Source organism: Sciurus vulgaris, assembly GCF_902686455.1.
Source record: "Sciurus vulgaris genome assembly, chromosome: 14".
In the NCBI taxonomy this organism is placed as follows: Eukaryota; Metazoa; Chordata; class Mammalia; order Rodentia; family Sciuridae; genus Sciurus; species Sciurus vulgaris.
Window position 1 is genome coordinate 23,411,357 of NC_136475.1, and position 23,430 is coordinate 23,434,786.

Consider the following 23,430-nt stretch of genomic DNA (forward strand, 5'->3'; position numbering starts at 1 on the left):
TACTGTGTATCCTTTTCTTCCTGGTATATTCTAAAGCTGATGGAGTAGCTTAAGTGTTTAAAGCAAACCAATGTACAAACTTTGACCACTTGGAGTTGGTGTGAAGAATATTCCCTTGTCTTTCTGACTCTATCAAAACTCATTGTTTCTATTGTGAAATACTGTCTTTCTCATTAATTACCCCAATGGAGAAATAGTTTATCATTGCCAAAACTTTCCCACCAGAAATCTTGGACATGGTACAGATCTTCACTTTCAATCCATTAAGATTTTATTTTAATACTTCTAACCTTCTGTTTGACAAAGGTGATTTTTTTCCTTGCTCTACTTACATCTCTAATATAGTGCCAAATATGAACTTTTTCATGCACAATCTTATTACTGGTAGCAAGTGTATCATATCAAGTGACTTTTTTTGGCAGCCAGCAGCAAGACTAAAGGAATTAATGAAAAAAAATTCTTTTCACTTAGAATTGGAAATTTCTGAAAGACTCAACCTAATGATTTTGTCCCCTTTTACCACTGATTTCATGAAAATGGAAGATACTTAATTCTTTACATCCCTCTCCTTTCTTTATGAAATAAAGACATGTTGAAAACAATGTATTCTGTACACCTTAATGATCCCAAATGTGTGACTGACACTCATGAAAAAATCTTACAACTTTTATTTTTATATATAATAATTCATATTTCAGTGTGAAGTCTTGACTCTGATGAATAGAACTGTTAATTCAGCTTTCTGACAGTGATAAAATATCTAAGAGAAATCAATTTAAAGAAAGAAGGCTTATTTTGCATCATGGCTTTAGAGATTATAATCCATAGTCTTGTGGTTGCTTGACCCTTCGCTTTGGGCCTCTGGCAGCATGGTACATCGTTAGTGGAAGCCCATGGTTGAGGAGGCTGCTCAACTCATGGTGGCTAGGAAGCAAGGAGAGAAACAGGAAGGGCCAGAGTTTTAATATCCCCTTCCAATGACCTAACTTCCTTCCACTGTACTCTACCTGACAAAGGATCTACCACCTCTCAATTGTGCTGGAAACCAAGTCTTTAAAAATATATGACCTTGAGGAACACTCAAGATTCAAAAGAACTCCAAAGGGTAGGGGAAGAATAATATTCATATTTTTAATGATCCCTTTGGAATCTTTAAGGAAATAGACCTATTGCAAAATAGAATAGACAAAGTCATATTTGGGATGGGGTTTGTGAACAAAGGACAACAAATGGACACTTTGACCATGTCACAGATTTTCAGAGGGCATTCATCACTAAGGCCTGATCTGAATTTTCTGTATAACTGGGTTTACCCAAGAAGAACATGCCAATTTGGCTGTGAAGACAGGCATTCAACTGAGATTGTAGAAATGAGCAGTTATAATAAGGGAGAGTTCTCAGAAGGTAGGGAGGTAACCTTATTTGTCAAAACTATCTACTATTATGCCATAAGTTAAAACAAGCATGGGTTTCTCTTAAGTAGCTGTTTTCTCTACATAAGAATATATGCTCTGAACTATGATGTTCTTCATTAATTGGGGGAAATTTGAAGAATTCTAAGCCTAAAACTGCCTTGAACCTTGGGGTGCTCATCAAAAACCAGAACTTGACCAGTACCACATTGGGAAAGAACATGCCACATAGAGTTTCAGCATTAATAAATCAAGATTTATGTGCCCTTCTATCTGACTAGTAGATAAAAATGGTCACTGGGTTATAACTGAGTTAGGAAACAAACTTCAATCAACTGAAAAAACATGTTCCCAAATGTAATCTAGGAATATGGAACTTGAAGAACCATGTGTCATGAACCTGTCTTCTCTGATTCACATATGGTAAGGTAAGCTAGACTGCATCTGAAATCTTTCTGGCATGACTATGGTGGTCAGAATTGTATCTGAGTCAAAATGTTTCCTACTAATTCGGGGTCAACCCTAGTACATTACCAGGGTTGATGTCACCCTTTCTCTAGGAAATAATAAAGAAGTGGCTATATCCTCATTCCAGTGGAATTCTAAAGGGAACTTTGAATTGCTTTTAATGATTGCCTTCCATTGGCCTGAATGAATTAACTTCCTCCTCAGGGAATGGTGTTCAGTCTGTGCCAAAAAGATGGAGAACTTTACTCTTGTAAGTGGAGAATGCCTCAAGAATTAAAGAGGATGTCAGCAGATCCTAAGTTCTGCTGGAAGAAAAATGCATAGTCTATGAGTATTCAAGGACTGATTAAGTTCTTTGTTTATCTTCATGTTATTTTTTTTTTTTTCATGTAATAGGGTAGCATTTTATTAAGGTTCTAGTCCATGCCAGGCTTTCTGCTGGTGCTTATTGTGTGTTTAACCCAGTGGGATAGGAACTATTGATATTCTGTTTTACAAATGAGAAAATTGGGACCAAGAGATGATTAAAAAAAAAGGAAAGAAAAAGACTGTTTAAATTTTCTAGGTACACAAGAGCAGAGGAGATTTAGGACCTGGGAAGTGTGCCTCTAACTCAGGTTTTCCTAACCATCAAGCGACATATCACCTCTAACCTGAGGATCAGCCTGGGACATAGCAAAGGAGATGAAGCCTAAATCGATGAAGGGAATGAAAAAAAAATTGTCTCCACTGAAGACTAGCTTTGCATTTTCAATGAGGCACATTTATTCCTGCCTTCCATTATCTAAATTAAGGGAATTGTATCTATTAAGATTTCTTTTGGGGGAGGGATTTGAGAAATGTCTGGTTGATAATTAAAGCAGTCTACTGCAAACTATGTTATGATTGCCCCCCCATCTCTAGAAATTGCTGTAGCATTTATGAAAACCTAGATCAATCAGTACTCAATAGTTATTATCCCTTTTACTGTAAATTTGACAATTAGAAAAATGCACTAGAGATGAAGGCTTCTCACATAATCTTTATGCATGAGTAATTCCCGGCATAGACTCCAAGAAAGATAAAGGAGCATAATAGAATAGAAGAATATGAGAAACTTGAAAACCACAGCATGTTAAAACTGATGAGACAATGAAATGCCAGAACATTTTATTCACAGTTAAGCTTCTGGGGAAAAGTAATCAGTGAGGATCAACATGTCCAAGGTTGTCCAATTGTCTTCCCGGCTGAGCAAATTGGTATTTGAGATTTTATTATGTTTATCAAAACCCTAATTCTGCACTTAGAATATACTCCATCATCTTTGCTTCATTCTTTGGGATTTGGGAGGCAATTTTACATTGTAGGATAAGTTACTAATAGACATTTCTTTCTTTTTATCAAATAGTCATTTATGAGGACTTTAGTTTTGATTAAGTAGAGGGCATTAAACATTTTTCCACTAAGAACTATTATGGCTGACACTAAAACTCAGTTGAATGACACACAAATCCTTTACTCTTTTATATTTTTCATTTTAGTGTTGGTAAGCTGATAATACCTTGTTCAATCTTTGGTTTGCTGTCAAAAATATGTTTCTTCTGGCTGAAGATAATAATAAGTGTTCATTTTGCCAAAAGGCCATAATAAATTCTGATTCAGTTTTCAACAATGGGAATAAAAACTTCGAAAGTCAGATTAGGTTAATGCCTGACAACTAGAATCAGAGAAAACACAATGGCCCAAGGAAAGTTTGGCAACATCCTCCAAGTCTATAAGGAGTTGCCAGAGTTATTTAGAAACTTCCAAGTGACAACATGTCACAACTTCCAAGTCACCTAGAAACTTTTACCTCGGATAGTTTTTAAACTTGTCTCTTGATATTTTAAATAACAATAGACATATTTTCTTTTATCCAACTTGCCCCAGAAGGAAGAAAACCTTCAATTTATCATCCAATCTGGGACACCAGATTGAATGAAAGAGGGTGCTATTAATAACCTCCCCAGGTGTAAAATGAGTCTGTCCAAGTAAGTGTTGTTATCCAACTCAGGAAAACTTGCCCTAGACTTTACAATTATAGGAATTTAAAAGTCTTACAATTTAAAATATTTTGGAAAGCACTATTGCTTCCTTCCCTGGAGCAAAGGAAGAGTGCCCTGAGACTACATCAGATCACCATGGAATTTCATTTAGGATGTTTTCTTTAGCCAATCAGGTTTACATTCTGAGTCTACAAGTACAGCTGCACTATTTAGTCCAGCTTATTAGCACGTGTTGAATCTGAAAATCCCATTGTTTGTGTACCACAGGCCTTGTTCTCAGTTCAAGACTTTTATCATTTCTTTCCTGGATTACTGCCAGTCTGCACGAATGAACAGATCTGCGAACACCAACTATCTGTGAGCAAGATAAGTAGTCAGTTGCCCTTCTAATGACTAGTCCAAACTCCTTCCTGTTCTTCATAATATCTCTAAGAAACCCATAAACCCAAAAGGATTTTTTGTCCTTTCTTTCATATTTAGGTTTTAAAAATCTACCTTCCAATTGAAACATTTTTCTGATCACTCATCTATTGTGGTTTTAGTTGTCTCCTTTTTCTGAGTTCTTGTAACACTTATTCTTTGACCTTCCCTTAGAAGCACCACTTATTATTACATTATATGGAGCAATATTTTCCTGGATGTATACTCTATTACCTCAATTAGACTGTAAATGACTTGAAGAAAAGGAACAAAACTTGAATCTATTTTTGTTTGTCTTCTCCTCTTCCATACAACCATAGAATATATAGAACATACGCTTAGTCCTTACACTCCCTTTTCTCTAGAGTAGTTCCCCCTCCCTTCTTCCCATAGTGATGGAAACCCAGGCCATACTCACAGGTGATACTGCTGATTGCTCAAGATTGATTTTCCCCAAGATGGAACCTGACCCAAGCTGGACTCATCAGATTCTAATTTCTAGGTAAAAGGATCCAGGGAGGGCAATTCATCCTGTGTCCATTGTTCACCATGAATTGATATAAAAACAGAAATGGGGTGGTCATTTTTGGTTACTGGATAGAGAAGTAAGAAGAATAAAGCCAGTTTTCTGAAAGAGACACACGTGAGGGACCACAGGGAAGATGGAGAAAATAACCTATCTTCTGCTCTTTGCTCAAAAGAGCTTCCAATCACTCTTCCATATGTCTCAATTCAATCATCTTTATGGCACATATTAGAGTTTGAAATGATCTTCTCATACTGATTTGATTGTGTGTGTATTTTTTTGTCTTCCTCTCCTAGAAGGTACTAGGCAGCAAAGACTTTGGTGCATTCACTGCTGTCAATATGGTACCTGGAACAAGCCAGGTCATAGAGTAACACTCAATCATATTTGTTGAATGAATGGATCCATGAATAAATATTTAAACTAATCCCAGGGTTTCTTAGCAATCAAAGGTAATAAGGGGCATAGAACATGGTTTTGCAGTCAGAAGGAAAATCAGATGATAGGGTATGACTCAGAATAGGTGAGTCACAGTGGGGAGTTAGTGGCCAGGCTGAGATCACATGGTGGGATAGGAGAGAAGCTACAGAAAGGAACAAGTACCACAGGAGACAGTGTGAGGGAGACAGAAGATGATCTTTCTGCTTCATGGCCCTTGTATGTACACCCAGTGAGAGTAAGCAGCTCCAAGCAGCCAGCTGCCAGGTCAGCCTGAGAAATGGGTGGAAAAGAGAGGCTAGAGATAACAGAAGACTCAGGGGCCTGTTACAGCAAGTGCACACTTCCACACCTGTCAGCTATAAATCAAGAGGTTTATGGACTGCAATATTTACACTCTAATTAAAAAATCATAAAGCAAGCACCCTTTCAGGTTGCAGAAAGTGAAACTTCAAAAATTCTACAGCAGCAGCTGTTAATCAGTTACCCCTAACGATCCACTGCCCAGATCAGGTGCTCACTTAGCCACAAACAGCAAACAAGATGATGGATGAAAGCGGGATTTTTCACTAGAGACCAACCTTTGGAGGTGGCCATGACGTGTCCAGGAACCTTTCAGGTTATGGCACAGTCCCCACTCAGACTTGGGGAAATACTTTTGACAAACCTAAGTTGGCAACTTGGGCTTATTTCTCTGCTGTTCGCATGTGAAACTGAAGTCCATTCACCAGAACGTCCATGTGGAGGTGGGATTAGGAAACTTTTTCGTGGCGGACACAGAATTCAACATGGGTAGTAAAATGCTGATCGGTGTCAGGCCCATCACAATTCACCTCAAAGAGAAGTCCACCTCAGTCCTTCAGGGGTCTCCTGCCATCCCTCTCCTGACTCAGAAGATTGGCCTACCTGCTGCTGCTGACAGCATGGCCCAGGCTGGTCCTTTGTGCTCTTGCCTGCTTCTGCCTACTCACCTCCCCACTATCTCTTCCCTCATTCTAGACACAAAGGGGCCTTCCTCCAGTTCCTGGGAAGGAACTGTGCTCTCCCCATCAGAGAGCCAATCAAATTCTTTCTGCCACTCTTCATCTGTAGGATTCCTTCTCACTTTTCAGGCCCCTGCATTAGAATGGTCTGCTCTAAATGGGAGAAGTGATTTTATTCTTAAAACACACTATCATTATCCTCCTCCGCCCTCTCCACAATTGGGGATTAGATGTTATGGCTTTTGTCTACCCGTTTGCCTCTTTGATCATGTTTACCCCATGAAGGTAAATTCCCCAAGGCCTGAACATACCCCTACATACACAGTGCCTAGCACAGTGTCTGGCACATAGAAATCTAATTTATACATGTTGAATGAATAAATGCTAATAAATCATGCTTACCAACTTGGCTTTCCAAGATGATAATCAGGAGGAAATGTCCCCGTTTTCTTTCCCTGTCACTACAAACCCTGCCTTATTTGACAGGTGATTTTGTTTCTTCCCTTTCTGCTAGCACAGGGGATACTAATGGTGGGAATTTCAGCACCTGTAGGTAAAAGGAGGGGGTCACATTGGGGCAGGTATTAATTTATACCACTGGGACAATACTGCTGGGCAGGGTGGAGAGAAGTCCAGCCCTTCCTTCAGTACACCGGGTTTTGAATATTTCCTCTTACATGCATTAGAGTAAATCATTTTACCTTTATGAGCTTCAATTTCCTCATCAAGGCATTAAGGACAAGATGAGCTACTGGATGTGGAAGTCCTTTGCAAACCATCAAGAAGCCATGATTATTTCATGATTTTCTTTCCACTGATTATAAGGCTGCCTTGGATTAAAGAGTGCCCTGGGGTGCCTGGTCTCCAATCTGGGGCCATTAAATTAATACACTCTTTTGCCATTGGACAGCATCTTCTCAACTTGTGTCCTCTGTGGGGGATCTCCCCATGTTCATTCACTTGCACCATTTGATCACTCGTGGGATTTTTTTTTTGGGGGGGGCCTCTGGGAATATCGCTGAAAGGACTAACCCTGTTTCCTTCCACAGTTCTTATTTCTCAAGTTGTGCTCATTTTATTAGCAAAATATATAGGCCCAGTGAAACATAATGGACTTCTACCTCCAAAGATAATTAGAGCCTCATTCATTTGCCGACTCAATACAAAGGAGATCACAAAAAGAAACCAGCTTTTATTGGCACATACTCACAGCTCAGACCCTGCTGGTGTTGTGCTGCTTTGGCATTTGTGAAAAAATAAATCCTGAGGAATCATTGGGTTCCATTAGGCTTCCTGTTAAACACGGGGAAGAAACAGCTGATGTCTGAATTTGCTAATTTCTGCTGATTCAGTTAGAGGGTAATGTGCTCTGCTAGGAGGGAAACATTCAGGCATGTGAATTAAGGCTTGGAAACAAAGTATAGGTTGTAATCAGCGCATCCAGTATTAGGTTGGAATCGTTATTCAGTGGATACTTCCTGGAGAAATTGAAGAGAATTCCCCCTTAACAGAACTCTCTGGATTCTGCCTTCTCATTTACATAATAGAACAAAAATACAGTCCCATGCCCTTCCTTCCATCCTGGGATTTATAAGCAATTCTCTTGCGACCTTGTTTGCATATGTGGCAGAAACGAGGCAGATACTGCTATCTCACCTGTATTAATATGGAGCCCTGCATAACTGAGATGCTGTGATTTATCAACGATCACACAGTGAGTCATTGCTGCAATCACAAACAAATGTTCAGGTTCTCATCTCCCTGGCAGCAAATGTTTAGTTCTCTAGGTTAGACTCTCACTCTATCCTGTACACTCTCATCATGTGCACCTGCTTTCGCTGCTGGTCTGTCTCCAAAGAAAATACACACATCTCACATAAGTCCCTCACAGTTGAAAACCATCCCCAGGAGTTCTGTTCCCCTACAAAGCCAACCTCTCCACCTCCTATCCTCCTGCTTCCACCTGCTAGGCATTATCCATTCCATTTGCCAGGTTCAGCAAATACAAATACAGGACACTAGTGATTTTATTTCAGATAAATAGCAAGTCATTTTTTAGTATAAGTCCCATGCAATAGTTAGGTCATAGCTTTTCTAGCCATTATTCACTGTTTATTGGATATTCAAATTTCACTAGGTACCTGTTTTAGTCAGTTTTTTCGCTGCTGTGACTAAAGGATTTGACCAGAACAACTGTAGAGGAGGAAAGTATATTTGAGGATTCATGGTTTCAGAAGTCTTAGTCCACAGATGGTCAACTCCATTCCTTGGGGCTTCAGGTGAGGCAGAACATCATGGTGGAAGAGTGTGGTAGAGGGAAGTGTCTCACATCATGATCGGAAAGTAGAGAGGTTCTCCACTAGCCAGATATAAACATATACCCCAAAGTTATGCCCTAATTCCCACCTCCGCCAGCCACTCTTTACCACTTCAGTTACCACTCAGTTAATCCCCACCAGGGGATTAAATCACTGATTGGGTTAAGCTCTTACAACCCAACCTTTTCTCCTCTGAACCTTCTTGCATTGTCTCACATATGAGCTTTTGGGGAACACCTCACATCCAAACCATAAGAGTGCTCTATATTTTTATCTGGAAAAACTAATAGACTCACAATTGTCTACATATTTTCCACTTATCTCCCAAATCCATGATTCTTCCATCTACAGTTCTACCTAATTCCTGTCATTTCAGATTTCAACTAATCATATGGCAACCTAATTCCCCAGTGTTTCCAAACCTGTCCAAGTCAGAGATGACTCTAACGACCCCCTTGGGAGCACCCATTCATGGTTTCTAACTTGATTCCACCACATGCTAGCCATGTAACTTTACCTGTCTAGTCTCTCTCTAAAGGTTAGTTTCCCTACCTTTAAAAAACCAAACTTCCTATCTCATAGTCCCATTGTGAGGAATGAATGAAAACACATTCACGGTATGTAGACTGAGCTCACTAAGTGGCATTAAGTATCAACAAATGGAGTTGCGGTCACTGCTCTTGTCACTGTCATTTTATAAATAAGAACACAAAGGCCCGAAGAGATGAAATGAGTGGCTTGTGGTTTACTCAGCAATAGTGGAAGAGTTTCTGAGACTCAACTTCAAATGTCAAATTCAGTGTTTAAATCCAACATTCTAGACCTTTTAAATTCAACATTGTAGACCTCTATCACTCGCAGAACAATATGGTAGACTCAGTTGTTCATCTGCCCTATTGTCATTCCCACTGCCTTATTTGTTGCTTGGGCTGGGAAGGACACCTCTTCCCAGCACATACATGTGGCTGAGCAGAGGTGAGGTGCTCCTTTGTAGGCTGAGCACTGAATTGTTATCATGTGATTGGCCTGCCCATGGATATGTAAACCCTTCCTGGTCAGTGGAACCTGAGGTATGCTGAGGACTTCTGGAAAAGATTTTTCTTGTGTATCAAAATATATGCACAAGGAAACATGCTTATTTTCTCTGAAGGTGGCCATGTCAAAACATAACTCTCAGTATTACTGCAGTCAATCTGTGACCAGGGAGGGAGAACTCTCCAAAGCCCTGAAAACAGCTGAGTGGACAGAAGGAAAACAGCTCTGTCCTTGGTGGTGACTGTTGAGCTACTGAGTTGTCCCTGTAACTGTCCTGGTTCAAGATCTTTTATTTTCTAAAATTACTACTCCCTTTTCTTCTGTACATATTCTTAGTCCCATGTACTTGTGACTCAAATTACCCTAGATGATACACAACTCGAAACTATGTAGGAAAAAGGTGAGTTATATGGTGTTCAGTTGCCTTTGAATCTATGCACAACTGCACACTTCCTCAACATAGTTTGGGAGTGGAATTTCAGGTGAGAGGCCTCCTTTCACCTCTAACACTTGGTTTCCTTAATTACTTGTAAACCATGATCACCATGTGAAAGAGCTTCTGATCATGTGCTGTAAGTTTCTCAAGTAGCTCTCCCCAAACACTTACAGGAAAGAAATGTTACCCTAGGAACTGGCAATCGAAATGTCTTCTGGCTCATATAGGCTCATTTCATAAGCACATGGAAATCTGAGATCATTGGACATCTCCATGAACTTGTGGTGCTGCTTACAAAGTCACTTCATTCTGGCACACACACACACACACAGGTCACGGTCATCCTTCAGTATACCTGGGGGATTTGTTCCAGGATTCCTAGAGCTACCTAACTTGGCAGATGCTCAAGTACCTTACATAAAATGGTATAATATTTGCATATAACCTATGCACATTCTCCTGTATACTTTAGATCATCTCAAGTTATTTATAATACCTAATACAATGTAAATGGTATGTAAATGATTGCTATTCTGCATCATTCAGGAAACAGTGACAAGAAAGTCTGTACACGTTCAGTATAGGTGCAACCTTTTTTTCCTGAATATTTTCAATCCACAATTGGTTGAATTAATGCAAGCACAATCCACAGACACAGAAGGGCAATTCTACACGTTTTTATTTATTTCCCAAATGCCAATGTTGTTTGAATTTGTGTTCAGTTTTTATTAGCTCTTGGAGGAAACAAAAATATACAGAGAAATTGACCTCAATGGACTTATCTTATTTTGGGGAAAATATATTTCTATGATTATTATTAATAACAAGAATATTACAAGTGTATCAATTTGAATTAAAATATTTTCAAACAGTATCTTATACTATGCAATACTTTATAAAGTTGTAAATATGACAAAGAGATATGATACTTGGAATAACAATACAAAAAGAATATATTTTGTGCCAAGAGGTAAGGCATTTACCAGTAATTATTAGATTTCATAGTATATCAAAGTCAGTTACAAAAACCTGTTAAAAATTCAGATTCTTGGGGTCCACACCTCTTTAGAAGTTTAATTCAGTAGGTGTTGAGTGGGGAGCAGAAAATATACTTATTTCTTTTTATAAAAATGGGCATGATTCTGTTGCAGATGATACATAGGCCATATAATGAAGGAACATTTAACCCATAATAATAAAACATATTAGGCAGGAAGTGGTGAGTCCAGCTTTGGTTTCAAGCAGTAGTTGTCAAAATGTAGTCCCTGAACTAGAAGTACAAACATCCACTGGGAACTTATTAGTAATGTTCAAATTCTTGGGCCCTAAACTAGATCTGATAAATCAGAAACTCTGGGAGTGAGGTTCAGCAATCTGTCTTTTAGCAAGTGCTCTGAATGATTCTGGTGAATGCTAAAAGATTAAGAACCACTGACTTAAAAAGTATCTGTGGAGTAAGAAGAACTGGAGATATACTTGGTAAATTTGGATGGATAAAGAACTGAGATGAACACTTTCTCTTAGAAGTAGCCTAAGCCAAGCAGGGAGAGGGTCATGAATATTGATTGTAAGACATTGGGAGGAGTCTGACTTGGAACATGAAAATTTAAAAACAAGGGTTGCCTGACTAGGGTCATCCACTGACTCTAGAATGGCGTGATTAGCCTGAAGGTTAGGAACCTTTTCTGGGATCTTGAAAGTGGGTTACTTCTTGGTTAAAACTTTAGATTTGGCACAGTCCAGTTACTTTGCTGTCAATCAAATATAGTGGTGAGCTTCTTTGTGGTACCTGAGAGTCCCCTGCACAGCTCTTCTTCAGATGCATCCTTCTGCAGCTGTGGATGACAAATGGAGCAAAAGGGGAGCAAAGGAAGCCTGATAGAATCGTCTTGTTCCTCCCTTTTGCACTTCTGCAAGGAAGGGATTCTTAGACTCTGAAAGTGGTTTCAGCACCAACCCCATTGGTGGGTGAACTTGAACAGCTGCTAGTATTCTAATTCTCACTTGAGAATTTCTGTTAACTTTGGTAGAGTTAATTTGAACTAATGTCACATGTAGCATTCTCTTTGGTCATTCTATCAAACAACTTTGACTTTATGAGCATTAAGTAATTTCTCATGTTGTGCGTCATCTTTGAGTCAGAGAACTTAGAACTGGATTTTTTATCAGGGAGGAGAAATGGTAAATTCCACTATTTGGTGGTAAGAATTGTAATGCTCTTAATGAGAACTTCAGAGCCTTGACTTTTTAGAGAGGTTCACCTTCTTGGAGGACACTAGCAGCCAGGATTGCCCTCAAGCCTCCTCCTTTCTTGGGCAACTTGAAGAGACCTGTTGCTGATCTTCAGGGTTATTTGAAGCCTGAAAAGGAGGTCTGGAAGGCAGCTTTCTTCAGAATTCTTCCACCCTGCAGAATTGCTCTCTGGCACCAAGGAGATTTCTTGCTGGTGTTCAGTTTCCCCAAGACTTGGAAGAGGCATCTGAGGGGGCGCTCCTTGAAATTGCTCCATTTCTTATGAGGACTCTCTGAACCTGAGGCAACTTCTTACTTTTCTTTAGGTCTCCTCATAGGACTGGAAGGAGCACGCCATGAGCAATAGTTTCTAAGAAATATCCTCTTCAACTTCAGTGTTCTCCATGTCTTGGAAGGCTTGGAGCTGGACATTAGATCTCAAGGAAGATTTGGAAAGATGATGTGGAGGCTGAAACTACACAAATAAAGAACCCCTGAAAGAGAAGAACCCCCAATCAGAAAAACCTCTGAACCAGAGATTTGTTGTACTGCAAATTTCATAAGATACTGAGAGCATAGCTCCTGGAAGGTGGTATACCCAAGCACTTCCTGGAACTGAAGAGATTGACTGGACTTTCCTTCTCACTGAGGATAAGACAGGACACCTGGCAGGCAGTAGCCCAATAGAAATGCACCCCTCAAAAGCAGTGCTTCCAGCAGAGACCTTGCCATTAGGCTGTACGAATAGCTTGGAGATATCGGGGAGGCTCCACACAAATGCCTGTCAACAGCAGCACCGTCTGAACTTGAGACGTGTGGACTTTAGACCTTATCAAGAACTAGTAAGGTTGTCTGAGGACTTGTGGCATCACAGAAATGCCTCTGTCAGCAGGAATGCCTCTGAATCTGCCAATTCTCGACACTTGGCCTCACTTAGGGCTGGGAATGAAGTCTAAGAGACAATGACCCAAGGAAATGGACCCTCAATAGCAATGCTCTGTGGGCCTGGGGAGATTTGTTGCTGGATTATCATTCTCACCAGGGGCTGAGGCCACCCTTTCTGGGAAGCAATCCTCTTTTAAAGCACTGCACTGGCAGCAGCACTCCTACTTTGCTTTATGTCACACTGTTGGATACTTACAGTTCATTCAAGGATATAAAAGAGGCTGAGGAGCCTATGTTTGTCCAGCCATGAAATAGGCCAGTTAAGCCGAGGCCTAGAGAGAGAAGCACTCTCTCTTCCCTTCAAAGCACCCAGAGGACAGAACAGACAGACTACAGAATGACTGCTGCTTCCTTCACCATTTGTTTCTGAAATCAGCTCTAGGGTGGAAAATAGCCTTAGTTTCTGTGGAATCTGCCTAGCATTGCCCACCTTCAGACTCAGATTGTTCCTCAGAACACATCCAAGGTGACAATGTGCTCCAAAAGGAGTTGATTTAGTGAACAAATTATTTATGTTGTTCACAAATTATGGACATGCCCATATACATGTAAATTATATAGATAAAGATATAGAGTAGTAAATTGACTTACCAATAGGTAGATTATATAATTTCTTACAAAAGTAAGCCTATAAAACTAATGGAAAACTTAATTCAAGCTTCTCGAGGATACCATGTGTCCAAACCATGACACTTGCTGACGTTCAAGCAGCTTTCAAGAATTTTAATCCTGCCTATAAAGCCTGAGCTCTCAGCCACAACTTTGGATATCACAGAGTGGTAATGTCTTTGAAGAGTCACAGATCTACCAAGTCATAGTCCTTCCGATCTTTGGTTGCTAATGAGAAGGTAGAAGATTTTGAATTTCCAGTTGTCAGGATCACTGGGCAACTTAACATTAGGACAGATACGGACCAAGAGTGGAAAACCCCTTTAATATTGATTTTTTTTTTACCTGCAGTGGGGTAAAAACAGAATATTTTCAACAACTGGAGCAAGAATAGGATGGCTTTGCTGTCACCATGTTTCATAGGGTCACTGAATTAACTTGTCATTCTGCTCTGATGCTGATGACTTGCTTTCTAAGCCCTAAAATGCTTTTTAAGCTACAAGTGCTGTAGAGATCAGAAGTTTATATTTGCGAAGTGCCTGGAGATTTTGAGCACACTATGACTCCACAGGGCTTTTCATTCATTTGCTAACCAGAAAAGAATATGAAACTAGAACCTGAAACTCACTAATCAGACCAGTGTGTGAAAAAAGACCAAGAGTTTCAGCTTTTCAAGGTGCTATCGAATACTACCTGTCTCTTCAGCTGCATCTAGGTAAGGGGAGGGGAGTATATCCAAGGCACTGAGTACAAAATGACAGCATTCCCCCATTCTTTGCACAGGAATTCTTGAACCTTACTGGATGGAACCTTGCTGACTGTGAGATTCTGTGCTTCTTAAACTAGAAGCATTTGTTTACCTTCATTTTCTGAGTAATTGCATGGTGGTGTTGCATTTACGCTCCGCCCAGATGCTCTATTTAATTCTCATGATCCTAACTTAGCAAATGGTTTGCACTTGTTATTTCAAATCCATTTTCCTCTAGCCTACCATTGCCAATACTTTATTTGTTACAGGCTCATTAATTAAATGTGTCCATTACCTCATCAAGTTTGTCTTTACCATAAAGTGGCAAGCTATATCAGTGTCATTGATAAGCAGGTAGTAAAGAATTATAAAAGCCTTCCAAATCACAGATCCATGCCTTGCTTTTGCTTTTAAAATTCGACATGTCTCACAAAAAATGTGAAAACCTCAACTGCAAGGCCAAACAATTTTGTTGAACTCTTCCTAGTTCACTAAACCTTGACCAATGACTTTTGTTTGAAACTTACTTATGACTCTTTAATAAATGTTATGTTAACTCATTGGGGTTAAGAATTTGGTGGATATTTTCTGGAGGTATTTTTAACCAGTTTGATGAATGTGTAGGTGATTAATGAAGAAGATTGTGGGAAGAGAAAACAGGAAAACAGAGACCAAGCTTGTTTTGGACCTTGACCGCCCTGTTTCTCAACCCTCTATGCATTCATCTCTTTACCCTATGATGTCATCTGTGGCCTGCTACTTACCTTCAGTGTACAAGTGCCCACATTTCACAAGAGCCAGCAAAAAGCATGTGGTAGGAGCAGCGGGCGAAGCACTGTCTTCCCACAGACAGTGTCCTGACGATGCATGGCAGCACCCACCCCTGACTGCCCCCATGGGCCCTCCGAGCTAACCTGACTCAGGAAGACTTCTCCCCCATTAGCATTTTAAAAACCGTGGGAAAACTTTATGATGCCTGTAATGCTCTGAGAAGTCTCTGGCAGAGGAGAATTAGATGTTGTCTTTTATGAATAAATGAACATAAGGGAACAGTCCCAAGTCTAACAGGATAAGAGCAAAAGTCCTTGATGAGGGACTGGGGTTGTGTCTCATGGGGCTGGGATTGTGGCTCAGTGGTAGAGCATTTGCCTGGCACATGTGAGGCACTCAGCACCATATAAAAAATTAATTTTTTTAAAAAAGATATTGTATCTATCTATAACTAACAATATTTTTTAAAAAGTCCTTGGTGAGAAGGATTAATAATAAGCAAATGTATGGGTCTCTGTATGAATCTTGACCCTGTGTTTTTCCTTGCTTCCATTCTATGCAGTCCAGGCCAAGTGTTCACTGATAAGAAGGCAAAGGAAGATCAGAGGTCCGAGGGTCTATTACAACACAGAAGGAAGAGGCTGTGCAGGACTAATATGAAGGCCAGTTGAAAGTTCCAAGCATGGACAACATCCTCTGAAAGGTACGATTTAAGGACTTCTACAAAAGAGAGAAGATCTTGGCTCTCTGCTGACCCTGTGACCCTAACTATTTCTGGGCAAATTGCCTCATGCATCAGATAGGAATAATTATGCCAGCCTTGCCTACATTTATTTAAAAATAAAACATGATGTTATAGATATAAAAATGTTCTATAAAGTGTTCCAAAAGTGCATAGGGGTGTGCTTATCAAACTTTAAAAATGGTTGATATGCCTAGAAGACTGGCAATTCTGAGCTTCTGTAGGTTACCAGGTGAAATTATCTTCCATGAGAAGATGAAGAGAGGAACAAAAAGAAGATACCAAGATCAAGGTATTCATTTTATCCCATCTACTGGTAGCTTTGTTCATTCAAGGACACCAAAATGGGCATTAGGAGGAGGGCATCCCAGAGTGAGATCTGCCACTAGTTGAGTGACCTTAGACAATCAATTAATATCATTGAGCCTCAGTTTCTCCATCTGTAAGACAGGCAGTTGTTCCCTGAATGCCTTCTAGTCCTGACATTCTGCTACAGTCTGAGACCTCAGTGTCTCTGTCCTGTTACTGAAACAAATGCTGGGTAGTTCGTCTCTGCAAGGGGAGAAACAGCATTCACTTAAGTGGATTGTTTTTACCTTCTCATGGAAGAAGGCTTTCGTCTGTGAACAGCTGACTCATTCCTGTGAAGCTCAAAGCTGAAGACTTGAATTTATTAAAATTGTATCAAGATAATTTTCGTATAATTCCTCCATTCCCTCCCTCTTTTCCTCCCTCCCTCCTCTCCTGCCTTCCTCCTGCTTCTTCTTTCCTTCTTTCCCTTATTCTTTCCTCGTGCTGTATCTCCCTCCTTCCCTTCTTTTAACTTTCCTTTCTTCCACAGCCTTATTTTGAAACTTGGCAGCACTTCTGCTTGGTCTTCCTACCTGCACGTGTCATGATGGACAAGGACCTATGACAGGAATGAACTGTCAAGTTGGATGAGGCCTGGACATGTATGTGGATGGATGTTCTCACAAGAGTGGTTGCTTGACAAGTGGGAGTCCTTCGGTTGAGTCAGATTGACAGTATGACTAAATTGAGAGATCAATAACATTTATTACCAGATTAATTTGGGTAAATACCTTGTAACTAACTAGTTACTGGATATGAACAACCCATCAGTTTACTTAGATCGGCCAAACCAGCTGTGTAGCCAGGAGCATCTGTACCTGAGCCTTCTCTTTCCGCTAAGATGGCGCCACATTTGGACAATAGGAAGCAAGCCCAATGTTTACTGTTATTTCATAAATAAGTTTTGTTTCAAAATTTAAAGGACTGTTTGAAAGATGTATTTGGATGTTAGGTTTGAAGCCATAAAAAAAAAATGATAGTCTCATGGGCAGCAAGTTAAATATTGAAAGGAAAAGACATCATGCATAATTTCTCATGCATTAACTAATATAACAAAATAAAATGTGGAAGTTAGCAAATAGCCAAGTAAATTATAATTTTTATCTCTATAACAGCACCTCATGCACCTAGGCATATTGTGGACTTTCACATTTGGAATTATGAGTACTGATATTTTTCATTTGTTTGCAAGGAAATAAATGGGAAACAGTTCTAGAACTGCCACTATGTGACTCTGTTCTTCACTTTTAAAGAAAATCAAAGCAAATTCTTCTTTATTGAATCTCACAATTGTATTCTCAAAATTAACTTCAAACAGCCATCTTAGTATTCTCCAATTTCAGATATCATATTATTAGCTCATATTGAGCTAGCCATGCTCATCATTGATTTTAAGTATTACACTTAGGATTTGCTGTGAAATCTTGCAGAGCTGGTTGTTAGTCTTGATGCCACCATTTTATACTACATGACCTTGGGCAGGTTACCAAACCTCTATAAAATCGGAATATCATCCACCTCATAAAGGTTGTATCAGGAGGCAATTCACTTAGTAGGATGCCATGCTTAAAGCAAGTATTAGATTAATAATAATAATTTGTACTAACAGTAGCATTCCTGTTATTAAATAAAGAAATGGGAGTGGGTATTCCCCAGGCCCCTTTCATTTTTAACTTGCTATGAATTTATGTTACAGATTCAACTGAGTTAATGTTTGAGAAAATTTAAATAAGACCATCTGTTGGGAGGAATTAGTCAACTCCAAGTAGATTTAACTTAGAAAAATTCTTTATCATTCACCTTTGGAGGTGCATGAAGCAGGCTATCAAACCATTGTTCAAACCAATTTCAAAGATTACCATCAAATGCCACATCGTAAACATGTGTCACATTAAAATGAAAGATAGTGCTTTTATTAAAAATTACTCTTTAGCAAGTAGGCATACTTTAAGAAATTAATCCTACTCTCAAAGTCATACTCACATTATTGGGGATTCAGTTTGACATAATGCCATTGGCATAAATGTGTGTACTCTTTAGTAACATATCTCTAAAGCTGTTGACTCCCCTCTAACACTGAAGCCCTGTTGGGAAAATCAACTAGGACTTTCTAGTAAAAGAAAAAACAAAAAAGACCTACGTGTCTATATGTGTTTGTGTGGTTGGCTACACACATACGCACAATTTTGGGGAGTGTGAATCGTATGGAGGAAAGGCCTTTGATTTCCCTTGAACTGCAGTCAGAGCGATCTTGGTTCAGTTTTCGTGATGTCCACGGGTGATGTTGCTGAGCTTCTTACTCCTTGCTTGAGAATGCTGACAACAGTCTGAGCAACTTGCTTTGGAGTTTCTCATAGCCACAGCAGTTCTTACTCGCTTTTAATGAAATTCCTTTCTATTTCTCCAGGTATGACTCCCCTTGGACCAGCAGGGCATATTTTCTCCTTGAGTTAGGACAGCTTATGACAAATAATGATGGGGAATCAATAGACAGGAGGGAAATATTGGGTGAGAGGCTGAATGAATCTCTGAGATAAATTATTGACCATAGGCATGGCCAGTTCTCCTTTCACGTATATGTTCGTATTCCATCTCACTAACAACCTGAAAGAAAATCAAATATTTTGTTTGGGGGCTTCACTAATATCAGCAACTTTTACTATCTTAATGGCATTTTTATTGATCTCAGCTTTAATGGGAGCTGTATATATTTGATGTTGGTCATTTAAAGTAGAGGTGAGTAATAGACTTCCCCACTGAGGACCATAAAGCAGCTCCTTGTCTGGCAAGCACGGGAAGCAAATAGAAGACAGCATTTAATCTAGTGTTCTCCTGCAGTTATCAGGGACCGAGATGAAAAAAAATTAAAATGTAAAGGTTGGAGCTTCCCCGCCCCCATGCTTCTTACCCCCTCCTTTTTCCTGTCCCTCTTAACCCCTCCCCATGCTGACTCCTGGCCACACTGGTCATCAGCAGACTAACAACAAAAGGCCATTGGCACAATGACCTTGGCTGTGGCATCACGCACTGGAGGAAAGAAATGAAGCCATTAGACTGAGGCAGGAGAACAGGTTATAAATCAAGCCATTTCCAATAAGCTGCCGTAATGGCCATCCATCATTGCCAGCCCAGCACACAGCAGACCATGGAGACACTGGAGCTGCTAAAGCTGAGACATAAACAATAATAATCCGGGCTTGATGTTTCAGCCCTTCAGGAAATTTAGGGACATTTGCTTTTCTTTTGTTTGTCAGAGGTGATATTTAAAGCATAAGATGTAATAAATAGAGAATAGGTGACACGTTGGTACAGTTACAAGAATTGCATTCTGGGTGTGATTAAAGGGGGAAAACAATTGAATTCCAAAAATAGCCACCGCTTCCGGAATAAAAAAGCAGACCTCCCAATCAAAGCAACAAACCCAACATCACAGTTTTCTGGGAATGACGGCTAGATATTTTTGGAATAGGTGGATAGGTCTCATTGCTTGGAGGATTATATCAGTTTGTGTTATTGAAGTAAAGCATAACAACACTGGATGTGGTTTTCCTGGTGTAAGAAAGAAAGAAAACTGGACAAGTGATACAAATTTGCATTTTTAACCAGGTTACCAGTGGTTAACTTACTTTACTATATAGAGGCTGTGTCTTTTAGCAATATTATATTGCTCACTTCCAGTGGACAATTGACTATGGCATTTGATCTTATGTCAAATATTTCAAAACAATGTTGTTAACATTTTAAGTGCAGTTGAGATTGTTTACTGTGGCTTTGGGGAAAAAATGCCAGGCGAAGAACTAGCTGTACTAGTGTGCCTGTTTTGTTTTTGTTTTTCTTTTTTTTTTTTTTTTTCCTGAAAGTCTTTAAAATGATTTCCTCAGGTTATTATGATTTTATTTCAAAGCTGTGCCCATCAGAGATCACTATCTTTCGAGATTTCTCATTTCTATTCCACAATGCTTGCCCATCTCTGTCTTGATTTGATTATGCAAAATATCCAGTCCATCTTTTTTACATCATATGACGTTCTCTACAACAAATAATAATGCCAGTTTTCAAAAATATATTTCAGATCATTAAAAGCAGCTAACAGGGTTGGATGGCCTTAAAATTCACAAGATGACCCTTATGGATTATGATGCTGTTTTGAACCACTCCATAATATAGTGCAGTGAACTTGTCTCATACCAAAAGCCAAGAGCAATTAAACTAAGCATAACTGAGAGACATGTTGCGACAACCACAGAATGTTCCAAAGAGCAATTCTTGGAAAAGTATGAAGGGATTGCAGTTTTCTTTTCAAATTGGTCATTGTACTTTTAAATCTTTAAATGTATGCAAGTTTGATAGTGGGTTTGTGCAATAGCTTTGATGCAAATACTAGAAGGTTAAATGAAGTCCAATCAAACAGTACACTAATGGAAATGAAAATATATGATGTACGGAGATTGAAATGCTCCTCAACACAAAGAAATTAGTTATAGCCAGTTAATATAATTCAGTCCTATTTACTTTCTTTTCACCCTAAACTTAAGGCCCATAAAAGGGGAAAATGTGCACCTAGATACTTATACTTTGGTAAGCCATCAGTCTCCAAATGGAATGTTTTAATTATATTTTCAGAATGGAGTAGGGTAAGGTGATGTGCTCTACAACAGATCAATGCAGGCAATAACCATTTTTCTTCTTGGTTGAAAAATAGGATTGCCAATTGCATGTTTGGAAACTGATTAAAATAGCTGAAGGAGCTGAAGATGCTTAATCAGACACATTTAAAGACATGACATATTTTGATTCTAGGTAAGGCTAAGGCATTTATCTAGAGTGAGCCAATCTTTCCTGACAATTTTTTTAAAAAAGATTTTCAAATGCCTTTAGTCTTCCCTGGCACAAAGACAGGATCTAACAAACTATCAGACAGGAAACTAGAGTTGAGTTTTTCCCTCCTTTTTTTTTTTTTTTTTTTTGTGACATCCTATCAAATTTAACCTCTGAGCTAAATGGGGAAGTCTTACAGGGTATATCCCAGACTTCTCAAGAAAGTCGGCATAAATTCTTAATGGTTTGTCTAAATATTCCTATAATTAAGCTTCTGAAGAATTTTTAATACAAATGTAATAGATTTGTTTTCTCATGAGCTACTATTTAAATAATCATTTATAATAAATATTTATAAGCATTTATAAATAAAATATTAATTGCCTGAAATGACACTTTAATGTGGTGCTAACCATCAATAAAATTCTGCATAGCATGAGGCTGTCTCACAAAATGTTTTGGAGGTTCTGGCTCTGCATCAGTACCACCATGGTGGCCTAAGGGACAGGTATAACTGTGGGGTCTTTCCAGACTTCCTCTTGGACAGAAGCAAAACTTTTCAGATGTTAGGATTGTTATAAATACCAAGCCACGAACAACTCAACAATTGCCCTCTTCTTCCTTCTGCACAGAAACTCTACCAGAAATGGGAATATCTAGATTATTCCTAAAGCTTCACATGATGGAAGATTTCATCTTACCCTCTCGGGCACTTGTTCCAAGGTCCTGATCTCTCTGTCTCTAGCCCTCTGGTTGTCAGACCTTTCAGAAAGGGAAGGACAGAGATCTGCCTGTTATCTAGGCTGCTCACAGCTTGTGCAACATGTTCTATGCCAAGGCTAAATTGGATTATGAAATGGTAGATAAGGAGGCAGGAAGAGAAAACTGTAAACAGCCTCTTTAAGTTCTGTTCTGGAAAAGGAAGAAAAAAAGAAAGGAAAAAAAGAAACTCATGGCAGCCTGTTGAAACATCTTTTTAGATCGAATGTTTGTCTATTATGCTCACCTGCCCAGGAACACACAGAACCTCTGTGGGTCTCAATATCTCCATCTGTGAACTATGAAAATGTATGCTATTTACATATTTTGGGGACACTAATGAGAGCAACAGTTTGTTTTTATTTATTCATTAATTGATTCAATTCATAAACTTCCACCATCTGCTACAAAAACTCAATTAACTAATTGTTATATCCCAGTTTGCAAGTATAATATTTCACAGAAATGCTAAAATGTGCGGGGCAGCGGGATGTAAGAGCAAGGCTGGATTTCTTTTCTTGGAAGAGCATATCACAATTTTACCTTGCATGTATCTTCAAGCAAATTTGCAAATAGCAGCTTTTTCCTGTTAGACAAAAGAAAGTGCACCAGTGGGCAATGACAGACTTTGGTTATTGGCTTAAATTTAATGTGTACCATCTGGTACCATAAGTGAATTTTCTAGTAGCTTTGAGCCTCAGTTTCCACATTTATAAAGTAAAGAAGTTGGATTAGATGCCAGTGCTGATGAAAGATTAATAATGCCTTACATTTATTCCATTCTTTACTTTTTATAAAGTTCTATAAAGTTTATATAGTTAAAACTTTTTATAAAGTTTTATAAAGTTACAATGTTCAACTTGTTCCTTAAAATGCCATCTGAAAGCAAGATTGAAGGTAGGTGTTATAAACCTCAGTTTGATAATAAGGCTCAGAAGAGTCAAGATATGAATTTGCATTCATACCATTAGCTAGTGACAGGCCAAGGATTTAAATCTACACATTTGTTCCTATTTTATTTTATTTTTTTTTAACTTTTAGGCAACATTGTTTTTGTATTGATAAGACATGTTCTAAATGCATATTTCCTGAATAGTTATCAGCTTAAAACTTTGATATTTTATTAGTTTTACTTGACTCCTCACCCTCCAGACCATTTCTGGGGCACAGGGCGGGACACAGAGCTCTGAAAGCTTTCCGTTTCTAATGTCCATTGGAAGGTCTCTCTTTTTCACTCTGAACATAGAACTCATTGTCAGGGATGCAATTCAGCTGATAATAAGTACCTCTGAGAAGAACAATGTAGAAATGTGCTGTGCTATGCTAACTCAACATGGATGATGTTAGAGTTGAGAATGCTGGCATTTGAGTATATGAAAATGTTTCTGGCTGTGG

General features: G+C 39.0%; 1 long non-coding RNA gene across 1 annotated transcript; it reads right to left on the minus strand.

The window, feature by feature from the left end:
- Nucleotides 1–10,727: 10,727 nt before the first annotated feature.
- Nucleotides 10,728–22,054, minus strand: LOC306644553. Its single transcript, XR_013759412.1, has 3 exons — nucleotides 21,978–22,054; nucleotides 18,599–19,062; nucleotides 10,728–12,786 (listed from the first exon to the last, which is right to left on the minus strand). It is a non-coding gene; the product is annotated as an uncharacterized lncRNA (long non-coding RNA).
- Between the last annotated feature and the right edge of the window lie 1,376 nt (nucleotides 22,055–23,430).